This window comes from Petromyzon marinus, assembly GCF_048934315.1.
Source record: "Petromyzon marinus isolate PM22_M1 ecotype Great Lakes invasive population chromosome 70 unlocalized genomic scaffold, UKy_Petmar_22M1.pri1.0 chr70_unloc.1, whole genome shotgun sequence".
In the NCBI taxonomy this organism is placed as follows: domain Eukaryota; kingdom Metazoa; phylum Chordata; class Hyperoartia; order Petromyzontiformes; family Petromyzontidae; genus Petromyzon; species Petromyzon marinus.
Genome location: NW_027422603.1, coordinates 237545 through 257447, shown reverse-complemented (window position 1 = coordinate 257447; position 19903 = coordinate 237545). Strand labels below are relative to the sequence as shown.

Here is a 19903-nt window from a genome sequence, read left to right as displayed (position 1 = left end):
CACACACACACACAGTGTACACACACAGTGTACACACACAGTGTACACACACACAGTGTACACACACACACAGTGTACACACACACACACAGTGCACACACACAGTGTACACACACACACAGTGTACACACACACACAGTGTACACACACACAGTGTACACACACACACAGTGTACACACACACAGACACAGTGTACACACACACACACAGTGTACACACACACAGACACAGTGTACACACACACACAGTGCACACACACACACACACAGTGTACATACACACAGTGTAAACACACAGTGTACACACACACAGTGTACACACACACAGTGTACACACACAGTGTACACACACACACAGTGTACACACACACACACACAGTGTACACACACACACACAGTGTACACACACAGTGTACATACACACAGTGTACATACACACACACATACATTCACACAGATACACACACACATACATTCACGTACATACACAGATACACATACATACATTCACGTACACACACACATACATTCACGTACATACATACACATACATTCACATACACAAACAGATACACGCACATGTACATTCACGTACATACATACACAGACATACACACACACATTCACATACATACACACATACACATACACACACATACATTCACATACACACACAGACACACACATACATATAGATATAGACACACATATACACAGACACACATATACACATACATACACACACATACATACACATACATACACACAAACACACACACATACACACAGACATACACATATATACACACGTGTACACACATACATACATACACACATACATAAACATACACAAACACACACATACATACAACAACAACCGCCATTCGCCAATAAGTGGCGGTGACGTCACCACGACACTTGTGCCAGGACATGTGCACCTTGAGGCCACACACACACATACACACATACACACAAAGACAAAGATCCCCCGTGTAGCCTGCAACAGACTGTAGGGGCAAGTGCTGTTAGCGAGCACCTATGAAGGCCGGAACGGCACACGAGGGGGTGGGTGGCCAGCACCACGCCCGACCGCCTTTGTCTCCCTAGCGGCGATGTTTACACACCGCACCAGGTACTAATTTGAGGCTGAGTCGACCTAGGGGAGGCCCGGGACCGGTTCAGATAATCGTCACTGGTGTTGGCCGTGAGCGGGAATCGAACCCGGGTCTCCGGGTTCATAGCGCAGCTTAGCGCTAACCACTACACTATCGCTACCACACACACACAAATACACGCGTGTACAAATACACACGTGTACACACACACACGTGTTGTGGTGGTGGCGTGTACTCACACACGTGTGTGAGTGAGTAGGAGGTGAGTGAGTAGGTGGTGAGTAGGGGGTGAGTAGGGTGTGAGTAGTTGGTGAGTAGGGGGTGAGTAGGTGGTGAGTAGGGGGTGAGTAGGTGGTGAGTAGGGGGTGAGTAGGTGGTGAGTAGGGGGTGAGTAGGTGGTGAGTAGGGGGTGAGTAGGGGTGAATAGGTTGTGAGTAGGGAGTGAGTAGGGGTATGTGGTGAGTAGGGGTGAGTAGGTGGTGAGAAGGGGTATGTGGTGAGTAGGTGGTGAGTAGGGGTGTGTAGGTGGTGAGTAGGGGTGAGTAGGGGGTGGGTAGGTGGTGAGTAGGGGTGAGTAGGGGGTGAGTAGGGGGTGAATAGGTGTGAGTAGGTGGTGAGTAGGGGGTGAGTAGGTGGTGAGTAGGGGTGAGTAGGTGGTGAGTAGGTGGTGAGTAGGGGTGAGTAGGGGTGAGTAGGGGGTGAGTAGGCGGTGAGTAGGGGTGAGTAGGTGGTGAGTAGGTGGTGAGTAGGGGTGAGTAGGTGGTGAGTAGGGGTGAGTAGGGGTGAGTAGGTGGTGAGTAGGGGTGAGTAGGGGTGAGTAGGTGGTGAGTAGGGGTGAGTAGGGGGTGAGAAGGGGGTGAGTAGGTGGTGAGTAGGTGGTGAGTAGGTGGTGAGTAGGGGGTGAGTAGGCGGTGAGTAGGGATGAGTAGGGGTGAGTAGGTGGTGAGTAGGTGGTGAGTAGGGGTGAGTAGGTGGTGAGTAGGTGGTGAGTAGGGGTGAGTAGGAGTGAGTAGGTGGTGAGTAGGGTGTGAGTAGGTGGTGAGTAGGGGTGAGTAGGTGGTGAGTAGGGGTGAGTAGGTGGTGAGTAGGTGGTGAGTAGGTGGTGAGTAGGTGGTGAGCAGGGGTGAGTAGGTGGTGAGTAGGGGTGAGTAGGTGGTGAGTAGGTTGTGAGTAGTTGGTGAGTAGGTGGTGAGTAGGTTGTGAGTAGGGAGTGAGTAGGGGTGAGTAGGTAGTGAGTAGGGGTGAGTAGGGGTGAGTAAGTGGTGAGTAGGGGTGAGTAGGTGGTGAGTAGGGGTGAGTAGGGGGTGAGTAGGTGGTGAGTAGGTGGTGAGTAGGTGGTGATTAGGGGTGAGTAGGGGTGAGTAGGTGGTGAGTAGGCGGTGAGTAGGTGGTGAGTAGGGGTGAGTAGGTGGTGAGTAGGGGTGAGTAGGTGGTGAGTAGGGGGTGAGTAGGGGTGAGTAGGTGGTGAGTAGGTGGTGAGGAGTAGGGGTGAGTATGTGGTGAGTATGGGGTGAGTAGGTGGTGAGTAGGTGGTGAGTAGGGGTGAGTATGTGGTGAGTATGGGGTGAGTAGGGGTGAGTAGTGGTGAGTAGGGGATGAGTAGGGGGTGAGTAGGTGGTGAGTAGGTGGTGAGTAGGGGTGAGTAGGTGGTGAGTAGGTAGTGTGTAGGTGGTGAGTAGGTGGTGAGTAGGTTGTGAGTAGGTGGTGAGTAGGTGGTGAGTAGGGGTGAGTAGGTGGTGAGTAGGTGGTGAGCAGGGGTGAGTAGGTGGTGAGTAGGGGTGAGTAGGTGGTGAGTAGGTTGTGAGTAGTTGGTGAGTAGGTGGTGAGTAGGTTGTGAGTAGGGAGTGAGTAGGGGTGAGTAGGTAGTGAGTAGGGGTGAGTAGGGGTGAGTAGGTGGTGAGTAGGGGTGAGTAAGTGGTGAGTAGGGGTGAGTAGGTGGTGAGTAGGGGTGAGTAGGGGGTGAGTAGGTGGTGAGTAGGTGGTGAGTAGGTGGTGATTAGGGGTGAGTAGGGGTGAGTAGGTGGTGAGTAGGCGGTGAGTAGGTGGTGAGTAGGGGTGAGTAGGTGGTGAGTAGGGGTGAGTAGGTGGTGAGTAGGGGGTGAGTAGGGGTGAGTAGGTGGTGAGTAGGTGGTGAGGAGTAGGGGTGAGTATGTGGTGAGTATGGGGTGAGTAGGTGGTGAGTAGGTGGTGAGTAGGGGTGAGTATGTGGTGAGTATGGGGTGAGTAGGGGTGAGTAGTGGTGAGTAGGGGATGAGTAGGGGGTGAGTAGGTGGTGAGTAGGTGGTGAGTAGGGGTGAGTAGGTGGTGAGTAGGTAGTGTGTAGGTGGTGAGTAGGTGGTGAGTAGGTTGTGAGTAGGTGGTGAGTAGGTGGTGAGTAGGGGTGAGTAGGTGGTGAGTAGGTGGTGAGCAGGGGTGAGTAGGTGGTGAGTAGGGGTGAGTAGGTGGTGAGTAGGTTGTGAGTAGTTGGTGAGTAGGTGGTGAGTAGGTTGTGAGTAGGGAGTGAGTAGGGGTGAGTAGGTAGTGAGTAGGGGTGAGTAGGGGTGAGTAGGTGGTGAGTAGGGGTGAGTAAGTGGTGAGTAGGGGTGAGTAGGTGGTGAGTAGGGGTGAGTAGGGGGTGAGTAGGTGGTGAGTAGGTGGTGAGTAGGTGGTGATTAGGGGTGAGTAGGGGTGAGTAGGTGGTGAGTAGGCGGTGAGTAGGGGTGAGTAGGTGGTGAGTAGGGGTGAGTAGGTGGTGAGTAGGGGGTGAGTAGGGGTGAGTAGGTGGTGAGTAGGTGGTGAGGAGTAGGGGTGAGTATGTGGTGAGTATGGGGTGAGTAGGTGGTGAGTAGGTGGTGAGTAGGGGTGAGTATGTGGTGAGTATGGGGTGAGTAGGGGTGAGTAGTGGTGAGTAGGGGATGAGTAGGGGGTGAGTAGGTGGTGAGTAAGTTGTGAGTAGGTGGTGAGTAGGTGGTGAGTAGGGGTGAGTAGGTGGTGAGTAGGTAGTGTGTAGGTGGTGAGTAGGTGGTGAGTAGGTTGTGAGTAGGTGGTGAGTAGGTGGTGAGTAGGGGTGAGTAGGTGGTGAGTAGGTGGTGAGTAGGGGTGAGTAGGTGGTGAGTAGGTGGTGAGTAGGGGTGTGTAGTGGTGTGTAGTGGTGAGTAGTGGTGAGTCGTGGTGAGTAGTGGTGAGTCGTGGTGAGTAGTGGTGAGTCGTGGTGAGTAGTGGTGAGTCGTGGTGAGTAGTGGTGAGTCGTGGTGAGTCGTGGTGAGTAGTGGTGAGTAGTGGTGAGTCGTGGTGAGTAGTGGTGAGTAGTGGTGAGCAGTGGTGAGTAGTGGTGAGTCGTGGTGAGTAGTGGTGAGTAGTGGTGAGTCGTGGTGAGTAGTGGTGAGTCGTGGTGAGTCGTGGTGAGTAGTGGTGAGTCGTGGTGAGTAGTGGTGAGTAGTGGTGAGTCGTGGTGAGTAGTGGTGAGTAGTGGTGAGTCGTGGTGAGCAGTGGTGAGTCGTGGTGAGTAGTGGTGAGTCGTGGTGAGTCGTGGTGAGTAGTGGTGAGTCGTGGTGAGCAGTGGTGAGTAGTGGTGAGTAGTGGTGAGTAGTGGTGAGTCGTGGTGAGTAGTGGTGAGTCGTGGTGAGTATTGGTGAGTAGTGGTGAGTAGTGGTGAGTATTGGTGAGTAGTGGTGAGTCGTGGTGAGTAGTGGTGAGTCGTGGTGAGTAGTGGTGAGTCGTGGTGAGCCGTGGTGAGTAGTGGTGAGTCGTGGTGAGTAGTGGTGAGTAGTGGTGAGTCGTGGTGAGTAGTGGTGAGTCGTGGTGAGTAGTGGTGAGTCGTGGTGAGTAGTGGTGAGTCGTGGTGAGTAGTGGTGAGTAGTGGTGAGTCGTGGTGAGTCGTGGTGAGTAGTGGTGAGTCGTGGTGAGTCGTGGTGAGTCGTGGTGAGTAGTGGTGAGTCGTGGTGAGTAGTGGTGAGTCGTGGTGAGTAGTGGTGAGTCGTGGTGAGTAGTGGTGAGTCGTGGTGAGTCGTGGTGAGTAGTGGTGAGTAGTGGTGAGTCGTGGTGAGTAGTGGTGAGTCGTGGTGAGTCGTGGTGAGTCGTGGTGAGTCGTGGTGAGTCGTGGTGAGTAGTGGTGAGTAGTGGTGAGTAGTGGTGAGTAGTGGTGAGTAGTGGTGAGTCGTGGTGAGCCGTGGTGAGTAGTGGTGAGTCGTGGTGAGTAGTGGTGAGTAGTGGTGAGTCGTGGTGAGTAGTGGTGAGTCGTGGTGAGTAGTGGTGAGTCGTGGTGAGTAGTGGTGAGTCGTGGTGAGTAGTGGTGAGTAGTGGTGAGTCGTGGTGAGTCGTGGTGAGTAGTGGTGAGTCGTGGTGAGTCGTGGTGAGTCGTGGTGAGTAGTGGTGAGTCGTGGTGAGTAGTGGTGAGTCGTGGTGAGTAGTGGTGAGTCGTGGTGAGTAGTGGTGAGTCGTGGTGAGTCGTGGTGAGTAGTGGTGAGTAGTGGTGAGTCGTGGTGAGTAGTGGTGAGTCGTGGTGAGTCGTGGTGAGTCGTGGTGAGTCGTGGTGAGTCGTGGTGAGTAGTGGTGAGTAGTGGTGAGTAGTGGTGAGTCGTGGTGAGTCGTGGTGAGTCGTGGTGAGTAGTGGTGAGTCGTGGTGAGTCGTGGTGAGTAGTGGTGAGTCGTGGTGAGTCGTGGTGAGTCGTGGTGAGTAGTGGTGAGTCGTGGTGAGTAGTGGTGAGTAGTGGTGAGTCGTGGTGAGTAGTGGTGAGTCGTGGTGAGTCGTGGTGAGTAGTGGTGAGTCGTGGTGAGTCGTGGTGAGTCGTGGTGAGTAGTGGTGAGTAGTGGTGAGTAGTGGTGAGTAGTGGTGAGTAGTGGTGAGTCGTGGTGAGTCGTGGTGAGTAGTGGTGAGTCGTGGTGAGTCGTGGTGAGTAGTGGTGAGTCGTGGTGAGTAGTGGTGAGTCGTGGTGAGTCGTGGTGAGTCGTGGTGAGTAGTGGTGAGTCGTGGTGAGTAGTGGTGAGTAGTGGTGAGTCGTGGTGAGTAGTGGTGAGTTGTGGTGAGTAGTGGTGAGTCGTGGTGAGTAGTGGTGAGTAGTGGTGAGTCGTGGTGAGTAGTGGTGAGTCGTGGTGAGTCGTGGTGAGTAGTGGTGAGTCGTGGTGAGTCGTGGTGAGTCGTGGTGAGTCGTGGTGAGTAGTGGTGAGTCGTGGTGAGTCGTGGTGAGTCGTGGTGAGTCGTGGTGAGTAGTGGTGAGTCGTGGTGAGTCGTGGTGAGTGTCTCACGGGTGATTATCAGGTCGCTGGTCATCGTTTGCAGCGGCTTCACTCGCCGTTGTGACTTCACCACGCACAGCTTAGCTCCCCTGCATAGCCACAACAACAACAACAACATTAACCACAACAACAACAACAACATTAACCACAACAACCACCACCACCACAACAACCACATTAACCACAACAACAACAACATTAACAACAACCATATTAACCACAACAACAACCACATTAACCACAACAACCACCACAACAACAACAACAACATTAACCACAACAACATTAACAACAACCACATTAACCACAACAACATTAACAACAACCACATTAACCACCACCACATTAACATCAACCACAACCACATTAACCACCACCACAACAACAACAACAACATTAACCACAACAGCAACCACCACAACAACAACAACATTAACCACAACAACAACAACAACCACAACAACCACAACCACAACAACCATAACCACAACCACAACAACCACCACCACAACAACCACCACCACAACAACAACCACAACAACCATAACCACATTAACCACAACAACAACCACCACAGTAACTACGTCATTAAGCACAACCACCACAACCACAACAACCACCACCAGCAGGTGGGTTGACTGCTGTGCCAGGCTAGGTGCAGGAGGTCACAGGTCGACTGACTGAGATGACTGGCTGATGCACCACCTGTGCCCCCTACTGTGCCAACCTGCTGTGCTTTAGCCACCCGGCGCTCCGCTCGTTGTTGTGAGCGTCGCTCCTCCGCCCTCCGTTGTTGTTGGAGGGCGGGAGAGTGGGTAGGTAGGTGAGTGGGTAGTTGAGTGGGTAGGTAGGTGAGTGGGTAGGTGAGTGGATAGGTGAGTGGGTAGGTAGGTGAGAGGGTAGGTGAGTGGGTAGGTGAGTGGGTAGGTGAGTGGGTAGGTAGGTGAGTGAGTAGGTAGGTGAGTGGGTAGGTGAGTGGGTAGGTAGGTGAGAGGGTAGGTGAGTGGGTAGGTAGGTGAGTGGGTAGGTGAGTGGGTAGGTGAGTGGGTGGGTAGGTAGGTGAGTGGGAAGGTAGGTGAGTGGGTAAGTGAATGGGTAGGTAGGTGAGTGAGCAGGTGAGTGGGTAGGTAGGTGAGTGGGTGGGTAGGTGAGTGGATAGGTGAGTGGGTAGGTGAGTGGGTAGGTAGGTGAGTGAGTAGGTGAGTGGGTAGGTACGTGAGTGGGTGGGTAGGTGAGTGGGTAGGTGAGTGGGTAGGTAGGATGGGTAGGTGAGTGGGTAGGTAAGTGAGTGGGTAGGTAGGTGAGTGGGTAGGTAGGTGAGTGGAGGTGAGTGAGTGGTAGGTGAGTGAGTGAGTGGTAGGTGAGTGGTAGGTGAGTGGGTGGGTAGGTGAGTGAGTGGTAGGTGAGTGAGTGGTAGGTGAGTGAGTGGGTGGGTAGGTGAGTGAGTAGGTAGGTGAGTGAGTGGTAGGTGGGTGAGTGGGTAGGTGAGTGAGTGAGTGGTAGGTGAGAGAATGGTAGGTGAGTGAGTGGTAGGTGAGTGAGTGAGTTGTAGGTGAGAGAGTGGTATGTGAGTGAGTGGTAGGTGAGTGAGTGGTAGGTGAGTGAGTGAGTGGTAGGTGAATGAGTGGGTAGGTGAGTGAGTGGTAGGTGAGTGAGTGGTAGGTGGGTGAGTGAGTGGTGAGTGAGTGGTAGGTGAGTGAGTGAGTGGTACGTGAGTGAGTGGTAGGTGAGTGAGTGAGTGGTAGGTGAGTGAGTGGTAGGTGAGTGAGTGGTAAGTGAGTGAGTGGTAGGTGAGTGAGTGGGGAGGTGAGTGAGTGAGTGGTAGGTGAGTGGTAGGTGAGTGGTAGGTGAGTGGGTGGGTAGGTGAGTGGGTGGGTAGGTGAGTGAGTGGTAGGGAGAGGAGAGGGGTTTGGGGGGGGTGGGTGGGGTGAGGAGGGGTGGGGAGTGGGTGAGCTAGGTAGGAGGCGTGCTGTCGAGGGCGAGGGTTCGGTGGGGAAGTCGGGGTAGGTGAGTGAGTGAGTGGTAGGTGATTGAGTGAGTGGTAGGTGAGTGGGTGGGTAGGTGAGTGAGTGAGTGGTAGGTGAGTGAGTGAGTGGTAGGTGAGTGGTAGGTAAGTGAGTGAGTGGTAGGTGAGTAAGTGGTAGGTGAGTGAGTGGTAGGTGGGTGAGTGGTGAGTGAGTGGTATGTGAGTGAGTGAGTGGTATGTGAGTGAGTGAGTGGTAGGTGAGTGAGTGAGTGGTAGGTGAGTGAGTGAGTAGTAGGTGAGTGAGTGGTAGGTGAGTGAGTGGTAGGTGAGTGAGTGGTAGGTGGGTGAGTGAGTGGTAGGTGAGTGAGTGAGTGGTAGGTGAGTGAGTGAGTGGTGGGTGAGTGAGTGGTAGGTGAGTGAGTGGGTAGGTGAGTGAGTGGTAGGTGAGTGAGTGGTAGGTGGGTGAGTGGTGAGTGAGTGGGAGGTGAGTGAGTGAGTGGTAGGTGAGTGAGTGGGTAGGTGAGTGAGTGGTAGGTGAGTGAGTGAGTGGTAGGTGAGTGAGTGGGTAGGTGAGTGAGTGGTAGGTGAGTGAGTGGTAGGTGGGTGAGTGGTGAGTGAGTGGGAGGTGAGTGAGTGAGTGGTAGGTGAGTGAGTGGGTAGGTGAGTGAGTGGTAGGTGGGTGAGTGGTGAGTGAGTGGTAGGTGAGTGAGTGAGTGGTAGGTGAGTGAGTGGGTGGGTAGGTGAGTGAGTGAGTGGTGAGTGAGTGGTAGGTGAGTGAGTGAGTGGTAGGTGAGTGAGTGAGTGGTAGGTGGGTGAGTGGTGAGTGAGTGGTAGGTGAGTGAGTGAGTGGTAGGTGAGTGAGTGGTAGGTGAGTGAGTGGTAGGTGAGTGAGTGGGTAGGTGAGTGAGTGGTAGGTGAGTGAGTGGTAGGTGGGTGAGTGGTGAGTGAGTGAGTGGGAGGTGAGTGAGTGAGTGGTAGGTGAGTGAGTGAGTGGTAGGTGAGTGAGTGGTAGGTGAGTGAGTGGTAGGTGAGTGAGTGAGTGGTAGGTGAGTGAGTGGGTAGGTGAGTGAGTGAGTGGTGAGTGAGTGGTAGGTGCGTGAGTGGTAGGTCAGTGAGTGAGTGGTGAGTGGTAGGTGCATGAGTGAGTGGTAGGTGAGTAAGTGGTAGGTGAGTGAGTGGTAGGTGAGTGAGTGAGTGAGTGGTCAGTGAGTGGTAGGTGAGTAGTAGGTGAATGAGTGAGTGGTAGGTGAGTGGTAGGTGAGTGAGTGGTAGGTGAGTGAGTGGTAGGTGAGTGGTAGGTGAGTGAGTGAGTGGGAGGTAAGTGCTAGGTGAGTGAGTGGTAGGTGAGTGAGTGAGTGGTAGGTGAGTGAGTGGTAGGTGAGTGAGTGGTAGGTGAGTGAGTGGTGAGTGAGTGGTAGGTGAGTGGTAGGTGAGTGGTAGGTGAGTGAGTGAGTGGTAGGTGAGTGGTAGGTGAGTGAGTGAGTGGTAGGTGAGTGAGTGGTAGGTGAGTAAGTGAGTGGTAGGTGAGTGGTAGGTGAGTGGTAGTTGAGTGAGTGAGTGGTAGGTGAGTGAGTGGTGAGTGGTAGGTGAGTGAGTGAGTGGTAGGTGATTAAGTGAGTAGTAGGTGAGTGGTAGGTGAGTGAGTGAGTGGTAGGTGAGTGGTAGGTGAGTGGTAGGTGAGTAAGTGAGTAGTAGGTGAGTGAGTGAGTGAGTGGTAGGTGAGTGGTAGGTGAGTGGTAGTTGATTGAGTGAGTGGAAGGTGAGTGAGTGGTAGGGAGTGGTAGGTGAGTGCTAGGTGAGTGAGTGGTAGGTGAGTGGTAGGTGAGTGGTAGGTGAGCGGTAGGTGAGTGAGTGAGTGAGTGGTAGGTGAGTGGTAGGTGAGTGGTAGGTGAGTGAGTGAGTGAGTGGTAGGTGAGTGGTAGGTGAGTGGTAGGTGAGTGAGTGGTAGGTGAGTGGTAGGTGAGTGAGTGGTGAGTGGTAGGTGAGTGAGTGAGTGGTAGGTGAGTGAGTGGTAGGTGAGTGGTAGGTGAGTGGTAGGTGAGTGAGTGGTAGGTGAGTGGTAGGTGAGTGAGTGGTGAGTGGTAGAGTGAGTGGTAGGTGAGTGGTAGGTGAGTGAGTGGTAGGTGAGTGAGTGGTAGGTGAGTGAGTGGTAGGTGAGTGAGTGGTAGGTGAGTGGTAGGTGAGTGAGTGGTAGGTGAGTGGTAGGTGAGTGGTAGGTGAGTGGTAGGTGAGTAAGTGAGTGGTAGGGTGAGTGAGTGGTAGGTGAGTGGTAGGTGAGTGAGTGAGTGGTGAGTGGTAGGTGAGTGGTAGGTGAGTGGTAGGTGAGTGAGTGAGTGGTAGGTGAGTGGTAGGTGAGTGAGTGAGTGGTAGGTGAGTGGTAGGTGAGTGGTAGGTGAGTGAGTGGTAGGCGAGTGGTAGGTGAGTGGTAGGTGAGTGAGTGGTAGGTGAGTGGTAGGTGAGTGAGTGAGTGGTAGGTAAGTGGTGAGTGGTAGGTGAGTGAGTGAGTGGTAGGTGAGTGGTAGGTGAGTGGTAGGTGAGTGAGTGAGTGGTAGGTGAGTGATGGTGAGTGAGTGAGTGGTAGGTGAGTGGTAGGTGAGTGAGTGAGTGGTAGGTGAGTGGTAGGTGAGTGAGTGAGTGGTAGGTGAGTGGTAGGTGAGTGAGTGGTAGGTGAGTGGTAGGTGAGTGAGTGAGTGAGTGGTAGGTGAGTGGTAGGTGAGTGAGTGGTAGGTGAGTGGTGAGTGGTAGGTGAGTGAGTGAGTGGTAGGCGAGTGGTAGGTGAGTGGTAGGTGAGTGAGTGAGTGGTAGGTGAGTGGTAGGTGAGTGAGTGAGTGGTAGGTGAGTGGTAGGTTAGTGGTAGGTGAGTGAGTGGTAGGTGAGTGGTAGGTGAGTGGTAGGTGAGTGAGTGAGTGGTAGGTGAGTGAGTGAGTGGTAGGTGAGTGGTGAGTGGTAGGTGAGTGAGTGGTAGGTGAGTGAGTGAGTGGTAGGTGAGTGGTAGGTGAGTGGTAGGTGAGTGAGTGAGTGAGTGGTAGGTGAGTGATAGGTGAGTGGTAGGTGAGTGAGTGAGTGGTAGGTGAGTGGTAGGTGAGTGGTGAGTGGTAGGTGAGTGGTAGGTGAGTGGTAGGTGAGTGAGTGAGTGGTAGGTGAGTGGTGAGTGGTAGGTGAGTGGTAGGTGAGTGAGTGAGTGGTAGGTGAGTGGTAGGTGAGTGAGTGGTAGGTGAGTGGTAGGTGAGTGAGTGAGTGAGTGGTAGGTGAGTGAGTGAGTGGTAGGTGAGTGAGTGAGTGGTGGTGAGTGGTGAGTGGTAGGTGAGTGAGTGAGTGGTAGGTGAGTGAGTGGTAGGTGAGTGGTAGGTGAGTGGTAGGTGAGTGAATGAGTGGTGAGTGGTAGGTGAGTAAGTGAGTGGTAGGTGAGTGAGTGAGTGGTAGGCGAGTGGTAGGTGAGTGGTAGGTGAGTGAGTGGTAGGTGAGTGAGTGGTAGGTGAGTGGTAGCTGAGTAGTGAGTGGTAGGTGAGTGCTAGGTGAGTGAGTGAGTGGTAGGTGAGTGAGTTGTAGGTGAGTGGTAGGTGAGTGAGTGAGTGGTAGGTGAGTGGTAGGTGAGTGAGTGGTAGGTGAGTGAGTGAGTAGTAGGTGAGTGGTGAGTGGTAGGTGAGTGGTAGGTGAGTGAGTGGTAGGTGAGTGGTAGGTGAGTGGTAGGTGAGTGAGTGGTAGGTGAGTGGTAGGTGAGTGGTAGGTGAGTGAGTGGTAGGTGATTGGTAGGTGAGTGGCAGGTGAGTGAGTGGTGGGTGGAGTGGTAGGTGAGTTGTAGGCGAGTGGTAGGTGAGTGAGTGGTGAGTGGTAGGTGAGTGAGTGGTAGGTGAGTGGTAGGTGAGTGGTAGGTGAGTGAGTGAGTGGTAGGTGAGTGGTAGGTGAGTGGTAGGTGAGTAAGTGAGTGGTAGGTGAGTGAGTGGTAGGTGAGTGGTAGGTGAGTGAGTGAGTGAGTGGTAGGTGAGTGGTAGGTGAGTGGTAGGTGAGTGAGTGGTAGGTGAGTGAGTGGTAGGTGAGTGAGTGGTAGGTGAGTGGTAGGTGAGTGGTAGGTGAGTGAGTGGTAGGTGAGTGAGTGGTAGGTGAGTGGTAGGTGAGTGAGTGGTAGGTGAGTGGTAGGTAGTGAGTGGTAGGTGAGTGGTAGGTGAGTGAGTGAGTGAGTGGTAGGTGAGTGGTAGGTGAGTGAGTGGTAGGTGAGTGGTAGGTGAGTGGTAGGTGAGTGAGTGGTAGGTGAGTGGTAGGTGAGTGGTAGGTGAGTGGTAGGTGAGTAAGTGGTAGGTGAGTGGTAGGTGAGTGAGTGGTAGGTGAGTGGTAGGTAAGTGGTAGGTGAGTGAGTGGTAGGTGAGTGGTAGGTGAGTGGTAGGTGAGTGGTAGGTGAGTGAGTGGTAGGTGAGTGGTAGGTGAGTGAGTGAGTGAGTGGCAGGTGAGTGATAGGTGAGTGGTAGGTGAGTGAGTGAGTGGTAGGTGAGTGATAGGTGAGTGGTGAGTGGTAGGTGAGTGGTAGGTGAGTGAGTGAGTGGTAGGTGAGTGGTAGGTGAGTGAGTGAGTGGTAGGTGAGTGGTAGGTGAGTGAGTGAGTGAGTGGTAGGTGAGTGAGTGAGTGGTAGGTGAGTGAGTGAGTGGTAGGTGAGTGAGTTGTAGGTGAGTGGTAGGTGAGTGAGTGAGTGGTAGGTGAGTGGTAGGTGAGTGAGTGGTAGGTGAGTGAGTGAGTAGTAGGTGAGTGGTGAGTGGTAGGTGAGTGGTAGGTGAGTGAGTGGTAGGTGAGTGGTAGGTGAGTGGTAGGTGAGTGAGTGGTAGGTGAGTGGTAGGTGAGTGGTAGGTGAGTGAGTGGTAGGTGAGTGGTAGGTGAGTGGTAGGTGAGTGAGTGAGTGGTAGGGTGAGTGGTAGGTGAGTTGTAGGTGAGTGGTAGGTGAGTGAGTGGTGAGTGGTAGGTGAGTGAGTGGTAGGTGAGTGGTAGGTGAGTGGTAGGTGAGTGAGTGAGTGGTAGGTGAGTGGTAGGTGAGTGGTAGGTGAGTAAGTGAGTGGTAGGTGAGTGAGTGGTAGGTGAGTGGTAGGTGAGTGAGTGAGTGGTAGGTGAGTGGTAGGTGAGTGAGTGGTAGGTGAGTGGTAGGTGAGTGAGTGGTAGGTGAGTGAGTGGTACGTGAGTGAGTGGTAGGTGAGTGGTAGGTGAGTGGTAGGTGAGTGAGTGGTAGGTGAGTGAGTGGTAGGTGAGTGGTAGGTGAGTGGTAGGTGAGTGAAGTGAGTGAGTGAATGGTAGGTGAGTGGTAGGTGAGTGAGTGGTAGGTGAGTGGTAGGTGAGTGAGTGGTAGGTGAGTGGTAGGTGAGTGAGTGGTAGGTGAGTGGTAGGTGAGTGGTAGGTGAGTGAGTGGTAGGTGAGTGGTAGGTGAGTGGTAGGTGAGTGAGTGGTAGGTGAGTGGTAGGTGAGTGAGTGGTAGGTGAGTGGTAGGTGAGTGGTAGGTGAGTGGTAGGTGAGTGAGTGGTAGGTGAGTGGTAGGTGAGTGAGTGGAGTGGCAGGTGAGTGGCAGGTGAGTGGTAGGTGAGTGAGTGAGTGGTAGGTGAGTGAGTGGTAGGTGAGTGGTAGGTGAGTGAGTGGTAGGTGAGTGAGTGGTAGGTGAGTGGTAGGTGAGTGGTAGGTGAGTGAGTGGTGAGTGGTAGGTGAGTGGTAGGTGAGTGGTAGGTGAGTAAGTGAGTGGAAGGTGAGTGAGTGGTAGGTGAGTGGTAGGTGAGTGGTAGGTGAGAGTGGTGAGTGTAGGTGAGTGGTAGGTGAGTGAGTGAGTGGTAGGTGAGTGGTAGGTGAGTGAGTGAGTGGTAGGTGAGTGGTAGGTGAGTGAGTGGTAGGTGAGTGAGTGAGTGGTAGGTGAGTGGTAGGTGCGTGGTAGGTGAGTGAGTGAGTGGTAGGTGAGTGGTAGGTGAGTGGCAGGTGAGTAAGTGAGTGGAAGGTGAGTGAGTGGTAGGTGAGTGGTAGGTGAGTGAGTGGTAGGTGAGTGAGTGAGTGGTAGGTGAGTGGTAGGTGAGTGGTAGGTGAGTGAGTGAGTGGCAGGTGAGTGGTAGGTGAGTGAGTGGTAGGTGAGTGAGTGAGTGGTAGGTGAGTGGTAGGTGAGTGGTAGGTGAGTGAGTGAGTGGTAGGTGAGTGGTAGGTGAGTGAGTGGTAGGTGAGTGAGTGAGTGGTAGGTGAGTGGTAGGTGAGTGGTAGGTGAGTGAGTGAGTGGTAGGTGAGTGGTAGGTGAGTGGTAGGTGAGTGGCAGGTGAGTGAGTGGTAGGTGAGTGGTAGGTGAGTGGTAGGTGAGTGGTAGGTGAGTGAGTGAGTGGTAGGTGAGTGAGTGGTAGGTGAGTGAGAGGTAGGTGAGTGGTAGGTGAGTGAGTGAGTGGTAGGTGAGTGGTAGGTGAGTGGTAGGTGGGTGGTAGGTGAGTGGTACCTGTGGCTGAGTTCAGGGTCGTAGTAGACACGGATCTCCCCGTCGCTCGTCGCTGCGAGGATTTGGTTGATCTTGGGGTGCCACAGACAGCGGACAACTCCCTGGGACGGAGACACGGAGACAGTGAGACAGTGAGACACAGAGACACAGAGACACGGGGTGAGACACGGGGTGAGACACAGTGAGACACAGAGACACGGGGTGAGACACTGGGTGAGACACGGGGTGAGACACGGGGTGGAGACACGGAGTGGTGACACACAGAGTGAGACACACAGTGAGACACACAGTGAGACACACAGTGAGACGCGGGGTGAGACACAGTGAGACACGGGGTGGAGACACGGGATGAGACACGGAGCGAGACGCGGGGTGAGACACGGGGTGAGACACGGGGTGAGACACACGGTGAGACACGGGGTGAGACACGGGGTGAGACACGGGGTGAGACACGGGGTGAGACACGGAGACACAGAGTGAGACACCGGGTGGAGACACGGGGTGAGACACACAGTGAGACACGGGATGAGACACGGGGTGAGACACGGGATGAGACACGGAGTGAGACACAGTGAGACACACAGTGAGACACACAGTGAGACACGGGGTGAGACACAGGGTGAGACACGGGGTGAGACACACAGTGAGACACGGGATGAGACACGGGGTGAGACACACAGTGAGACACGGGGTGGAGACAGGGGGTGAGACACACAGTGAGACACGGGGTGAGACATGCGGTGAGACACGGGGTGAGACACACAGTGAGACACGGGGTGAGACACGGGGTGAGACATGCGGTGAGACACGGGGTGAGACACACAGTGAGACACGGGGTGAGACACGGGGTGGAGACACGGGCTGGAGACACGGGGTGGAGACACGGGGTGAGACACGGGGTGAGACACACAGTGAGACACGGGATGAGACACGGGGTGAGACACACAGTGAGACACGGGATGAGACACGGGGTGAGACACACAGTGAGACACGGGATGAGACACGGGGTGAGACACGGGGTGAGACACACAGTGAGACACGGGGTGAGACACAGTGAGACACGGGGTGAGACACGGGGTGAGACACACAGTGAGACACGGGGTGAGACACAGTGAGACACGGGGTGAGACACACAGTGAGACACGGGGTGAGACACAGTGAGACACGGGCTGGAGACACGGGATGAGACACGGGGTGAGACACACAGTGAGACACGGGGTGAGACACAGTGAGACACACAGTGAGACACGGGGTGAGACACAGTGAGACACACAGTGAGATACGGGGTGAGACACACAGTGAGACACGGGACTGAGACACGGGATGAGACACGGGGTGAGACACGGGGTGAGACACACAGTGAGACACACAGAGTGAGACACGGGGTGGAGACACACAGTGAGACACGGGGTGAGACACAGTGAGACACACAGTGAGACACGGGGTGAGACACACAGTGAGACACGGGATGAGACACACAGTGAGACACGGGGTGAGACACTGTGAGACACACAGTGAGACACGGGGTGAGACACACAGTGAGATACGGGGTGAGACACGGGGTGAGACACACAGTGAGACACGGGGTGAGACACACAGTGAGACACGGGACTGAGACACGGGGTGAGACACACAGTGAGACACGGGATGAGACACGGAGTGAGACACGGGATGAGACACGGGCTGGAGACACGGGATGAGACACGGGGTGAGACACGGGGTGGAGACACACAGTGAGACACACAGTGAGACACGGGGTGAGACACGGGGTGAGACACACAGTGAGACACACAGTGAGACACACAGTGAGACATGGAGTGAGACACGGGGTGAGACACGGGGTGAGACACGGGGTGAGACACGGGGTGAGACACGGGCTGAAGACACGGGATGAGACACGGGGTGAGACACGGGGTGGAGACACGGGGTGGAGACACGGGATGAGACACGGGCTGAAGACACGGGGTGAGACACGGGGTGAGACACGGGGTGAGACACGGGGTGAGACACGGGGTGAGACACGGGGTGAGACACGGGGTGAGACACACAGTGAGAAACGGGGTGAGACACACAGTGAGACACGGGGTGAGACACGGGGTGAGACACGGAGTGAGACGCACAGAGTGAGACACGGGGTGAGACACGGGATGAGACACGGGGTGAGACACGGACTGAGACACACAGTGAGACACGGGGTGAGACACGGAGACTCGCACCGAGCAGGAGACAACAATCTCGTCGATCTGTCTCAGGCTGTCTCTGTGGAGGAAGACGACCCGACCCTGTCCACCACGTCCCGGAGACACGGCCGTGAGGACAACTCGCTCGTCCGGGCTGAGACACACGTCCGTCCTGAGACACGGGGACAGAGACAGAGACACAGACAGTGAGACACAGAGACACAGCCAGTGAGACACAGACAGTGAGACACAGAGACAGAGACAGTGAGACACGGCCGTGAGGACAACTCGCTCGTCCGGGCTGAGACACACGTCCGTCCTGAGACACGGGGACAGAGACAGAGACACAGACAGTGAGACACAGAGACACAGACAGTGAGACACGGGGACACAGACAGTGAGACACGGCCGTGAGGACAACTCGCTCGTCCGGGCTGAGACACACGTCCGTCCTGAGACACGGAGAGACAGAGACACAGAGAGTGAGACACGGGGACACGGGGACAGAGACAGAGACAGTGAGACACGGCCGTGAGGACAACTCGCTCGTCCGGGCTGAGACACACGTCCGTCCTGAGACACAGACAGTGAGACACGGAGACACAGAGAGTGAGACACGGGGGTGAGGACAACTCGCTCGTCCGGGCTGAGACACGTCCGTCCTGAGACACAGGGACACAGAGAGACAGAGAGTGAGACACGTCCACACAGAGACACAGACAATGAGACACGGAGACACAGAGAGTGAGACACGGAGACACAGACAGTGAGACACGGCCGTGAGGACAACTTGCTCGTCCGGGCTGAGACACACGTCCGTCCTGAGACACGGAGACACAGAGACACAGACAGTGAGACACAGACAGTGAGACACAGAGACACAGACAGTGAGACACAGCCGTGAGGACAAGTCGCTCGTCCGGGCTGAGACACACGTCCGTCCTGAGACACGGGGACAGAGACACAGAGACACAGACAGTGAGACACGGGGACAGAGACACAGAGAGTGAGACACGGCCGTGAGGACAACTCGCTCGTCCGGGCTGAGACACACGTCCGTCCTGAGACACAGAGACACAGAGACAGAGACACAGACAGTGAGACACAGCAGTGAGGACAACTCGCTCGTCCGGGCTGAGACACACGTCCGTCCTGAGACACGGGGACACGGAGACACGTCCACACGGAGACACAGACAGTGAGACACAGACAGTGAGACATGGCCGTGAGGACAAGTCGCTCGTCCGGGCTGAGACACACGTCCGTCCTGAGACACGGAGACACGGAGACACAGACAGTGAGACACGGGGACACAGACAGTGAGACACGGGAACAGAGACACAGACAGTGAGACACGGGGACACAGAGACACAGACACAGAGACACAGAGAGTGAGACACAGAGACACAGACAGTTAGACACGGGAACAGAGACACAGACAGTGAGACACGGGGACACAGAGACACAGACACAGACAGTGAGACACAGAGACACAGACAGTGAGACACAGAGACACAGACAGTGAGACACGGGGGTGAGAACAAGTCGCTCGTCCGGGCTGAGACACGTCCACACGGAGACACGGAGACACAGAGACACAGAGAGTGAGACACGGGGACACAGAGACACAGACAGTGAGACACGGGGACACAGAGACAGAGACACAGACAGTGAGACACAGGGACACAGAGACAGACAGTGAGACACAGAGAGTGAGACACGGGGACACAGAGACACAGACAGTGAGACACGGGGACACAGAGACAGAGACACAGAGAGGGAGACACGGGGACAGAGACACAGAGAGTGAGACACGGGGAGACAGAGACAGAGACACAGAGAGTGAGACACGGGGACACGGAGACAGAGACAGTGAGACACGGGGACACAGAGACAGAGACACAGTGAGACACGGGGACATGGACACAGAGACACAGAGAGTGAGACACGGGGACACAGAGACAGAGACAGTGAGACACAGGGACACAGAGACACAGAGAGTGAGACATAGGGACACAGAGACAGAGACACAGAGAGTGAGACATGGGGACACAGAGAGTGAGACACAGAGAGTGAGACACGGGGAGACAGAGACAGAGACACAGACAGTGAGACACGGGGAGATAGAGACACAGAGAGTGAGACACGGGGACACAGAGACAGAGACACAGACAGTGAGACACGGGGACACGGACACAGAGAGTGAGACACGGGGACACAGAGACACAGAGAGTGAGACACGGGGAGACAGAGACAGAGACACAGAGAGTGAGACACGGGACATGGAGACACAGACAGTGAGACACAGAGACAGAGACACAGACAGTGAGACACGGGGACACGGAGACACAGACAGTGAGACACAGAGACAGAGACACAGACAGTGAGACACGGGGACACGGAGACAGAGACACAGAGAGTGAGACACGGGGACAGAGACACAGAGAGTGAGACACGGGGACACGGACACAGAGAGTGAGACACGGGGACACAGAGACAGAGACACAGAGAGTGAGACACTAGGAGCACGAGCAGACACAGGGGAGACACGGGGAGACAGGGGGAGACACAGGGAGACACAGGGAGACACAGGGAGACACGGGGAGACACGGGGAGACACGGGGAGACACTGAGAGTCACGAGGAGACACAGAGAGACACTGGGAGACACAGGGACACACAGGGAGACAGGGGGAGACACGGGGAGACACGGGGAGACACAGAGAGACACAGGGAGACAGGGGGAGACACAGGGAGACACGGGGACACACAGTAAGCCACTGGGACACAGAGACACAGAGAGTGAGACACAGCGGTGAGGACAACTCGCTCGTCCGGGCTGAGACACGTCCACACGGAGACACAGAGAGTGAGACACGGTGACACAGAGACACAGACACAGACAGTGAGACACGGGGACACAGAGACACAGACACAGACAGTGAGACACGGGGACACAGAGACACAGAGAGTGAGACACGGGGAGACAGAGACAG

General features: G+C 54.8%; 1 pseudogene; it reads right to left on the bottom strand.

Moving 5' to 3' along the window:
* The window catches only part of LOC142908093 (WD repeat-containing protein 70-like), a 104745-nt pseudogene that overhangs the window by 19791 nt on the left and 65051 nt on the right, over nucleotides 1-19903 (bottom strand).